The sequence below is a fragment of the Aphanomyces invadans genome (assembly GCF_000520115.1).
Source record: "Aphanomyces invadans strain NJM9701 unplaced genomic scaffold supercont1.10, whole genome shotgun sequence".
Taxonomy (NCBI): domain Eukaryota; phylum Oomycota; class Saprolegniomycetes; order Saprolegniales; family Verrucalvaceae; genus Aphanomyces; species Aphanomyces invadans.
Genome location: NW_008580155.1, coordinates 92,443 through 95,467, shown reverse-complemented (window position 1 = coordinate 95,467; position 3,025 = coordinate 92,443).

Here is a 3,025-nt window from a genome sequence, read left to right as displayed (position 1 = left end):
CCTGCACACAGCATACAAGGACCAGCGGGCAATTTTGACGGACAAAAGATATCATGGGATGCAGAATTTACCCGTGGAATACACCCAACGAAAAAGCAACCGAACAAGCGCTTGACAAGGGAAGTAGAGGCCACAAACGCTGCCATTTCATCGGACAGGGTCATTGTGGAGAACTTCTTTGGTAGGCTGTGTGCTTTGTGGGTATTTGTGCCAACAAGTACCGATGGTCTCGGGACATGTAACCATTTTCCGTGCGTGTGTGGCGCTGACAAAGCTACGTCAAGCGAAACCCAATGCACTCCAATGACCGCGAGCACTACAACCGATGCCAGAATCGTTCAACAACATTGGCTACAGCACAAGAAGCAAGAGAAAAAGGAGTCAGGCGCAATCACGCAGTAGACGCCGTGTGCGTCTTGAAACAAGCTTTTTCGTAGACTCGAGGATGCGTCGGGTTCGGAAGTAGATAAGTTTGACTTGACAACTTTGTAAATTTGGCTTATGTTGATATTTCGTGTCAAGTTGTGTTTTGTTGGATAAAACTAGATGAATTCGAATTTGCCCTCAATACTAGCATATTCCACGTCGATTTCAGTGGATGTACGAGACCTTCATAGTTTCTCTGTTTGTCACGACAAATTGTGTTTCTGGTTTTGTCGCTATTCAAACACTACGAAGTCAATATCTCGAAATAACCAATACATGTGTTCCGCGGAAAGTGCGGCCTAGTCAATCATACTTTTCGCCAAAATTGGCGCGAAAATGCGTTAGAGAGTCCTCTCAGGCAGGTCATTTTCAAAATTTCCATCCTTACCTCACTTCAAAGTACATCGACAACATCGGCAATAAGTGGACGATGGAGCACCTTGCCGCAAGTGATCACCGCTTCGTGAACCTTCCTACCGCCTTGTATGCCGTGGAGGGTTACCTTTCAGCAAACGCATGCCCCTGCTGCAATGTTTAGCGAAAAGAAGTTGTACAGTACTTTAGCAAATAGCATGGTCACTACGGGGTCAAGGTCGAAGCCAGCGTGCTCGCTACTGGATTTGCAATCAAAGTGACGTCGGTCGTATCTGGAAGTGTTTCGAACGTCGCGGTCTTTGAAACCAACGATGAATTCCATTCAAGGAAGATGTGCAAGACCATGTTGTCAAGAAGTGTTTCGGACGTCGCGGTCTTTGAAACCAACGAAGAATTCCATTCGAGGAAGATGTGCAAGACCAAGACGATGGACCCCTTTGCGACAAATTCCATGACGAATGGGCAATCCTGTCGGATAAAGCCTACCAAGGCCTTCAACGGCGTCTGCGGGCCATTACGCCGATTAATAGGACCCCTGGTGGTCTTTTTCGATGAGTGACATGGAGTACAATGACAGAGTGGCTACGGATTGGGTCATAGTGGAGAACTTCTTTGGCAGTTTGACGACTCTTTGGTCGATTGTGAGTTAGACGTACACTTGGAAGAGAAGGAGCTATGATCTCTATCTTCAGATATGTGTGGCTCTTACAAATGTGCATATACAGTCTTCACCTCACAAGGTCGAAGACAGCCATGAGCGAAACCGATACTTGAATAGCCTTATTTCGTCGAGGGAAAAGAAGGTAAAGCGTGCTGTTGCAGTGAAGAAGCATTTCGAAATACGCAAATTGCGGTTAGGCACATTTTTGCCAAGTGGTGAAAATGTCCATTTTGATTCGAAATCTGAATTTTACCATAGTGGTGAAGAGAGTGGATTCTTTAAATAAGAATTATGTAAACAATTCCATTTCATGATGTTTCTCCAGCTTGACAGTCCGCTTCACAAAACGACTTCTACTTTACAAAACCACTCGTGACAATGGGAAATGACCAAGTCGCTTATGTAAGAGCGAAACGCACTATTTTGTGAAAGATGTTACAATATCTCATCACGATTCGCGAGCACACAGTGCTTCATACCAGTGACCCAATAATTGGTTGGGTGGTCTAATGAACCGGGGAGAAAGCCGGTCCCCCAAGCACTCGGCCACCTCCATTAATTGATCAATTTTTATTGACAATTCGACTACATCCCAAAATGATTGATTTTGACAGAGCCAATCACGACACATCATGATTGAGGAAATCAAAATTCAAAAACGACATCACACATTTTGCCCTTTCAATCCCAACGCTCCAACGACAGCAGTCATACAACATCGGCGAGAAGAGACTGCTGCTAGCCCAATTCAAGGACAGCGGCTTTAGTGCCCGTAAGTTCTGTGTACTGAATGGAATTCTTCGGGCCACTCTGTGGACGTGGCAACATCAGCACAAAGAACTTACGGACGCTAGGTGCAAGATGAAGCTCACGGCCCTTGATGGACAGGGAGCCAAGTCAATCATCGGTTTCACCACTACGTTCATGAAAGACGTCTGACGTGATGAGCACATTTTGACGAGCCTGCACATGATTACATTCATGAACCTGCATTACAAGGACTGGCTCCGAACATACACCGCAGCCAAGCTAGATCCCTTCTAGTCCCTCCTGCGGCTATGCCAGGGTTTCGCAAAGAGGCACAACTTCAGCCAGCATGTTCCCAATCACACGAAGATGGCCGTGGTCGAAATGACTCGCACTCGTGACGAATTCTCAGCGAATATCTGAACAACTCCCACGAACGACCCCAGTCCCACATTCTCAATGCTGACGAGACCACCGTCTACTATGACATGCCTACATGCCTGACTGGAAAGATCTGGGCTGAGATCGGAAAATCAGCAAAAGTAGACTTCTCCCAAAAGCATTCGGACAGGATCACAGCCCTCCTTACTAGTCGTGCGGACGGTACGACACAAGTTGCATCATCCACTCGCTGTGATGTCTAGGTAGCAATCTTCAAATTCTGTTCGTGGTGCATCGAGTTCCTGGCGGGACAATCGAAACGAAGGACCTGTCAACTATCCAGATGGCCATTTTACGAGGTCCAAGAAAAGAGTTGGATGGATGGGCGTGTTTGGCGTACATACCTCGATATTCTCCCATCGCACATCGTGGGAC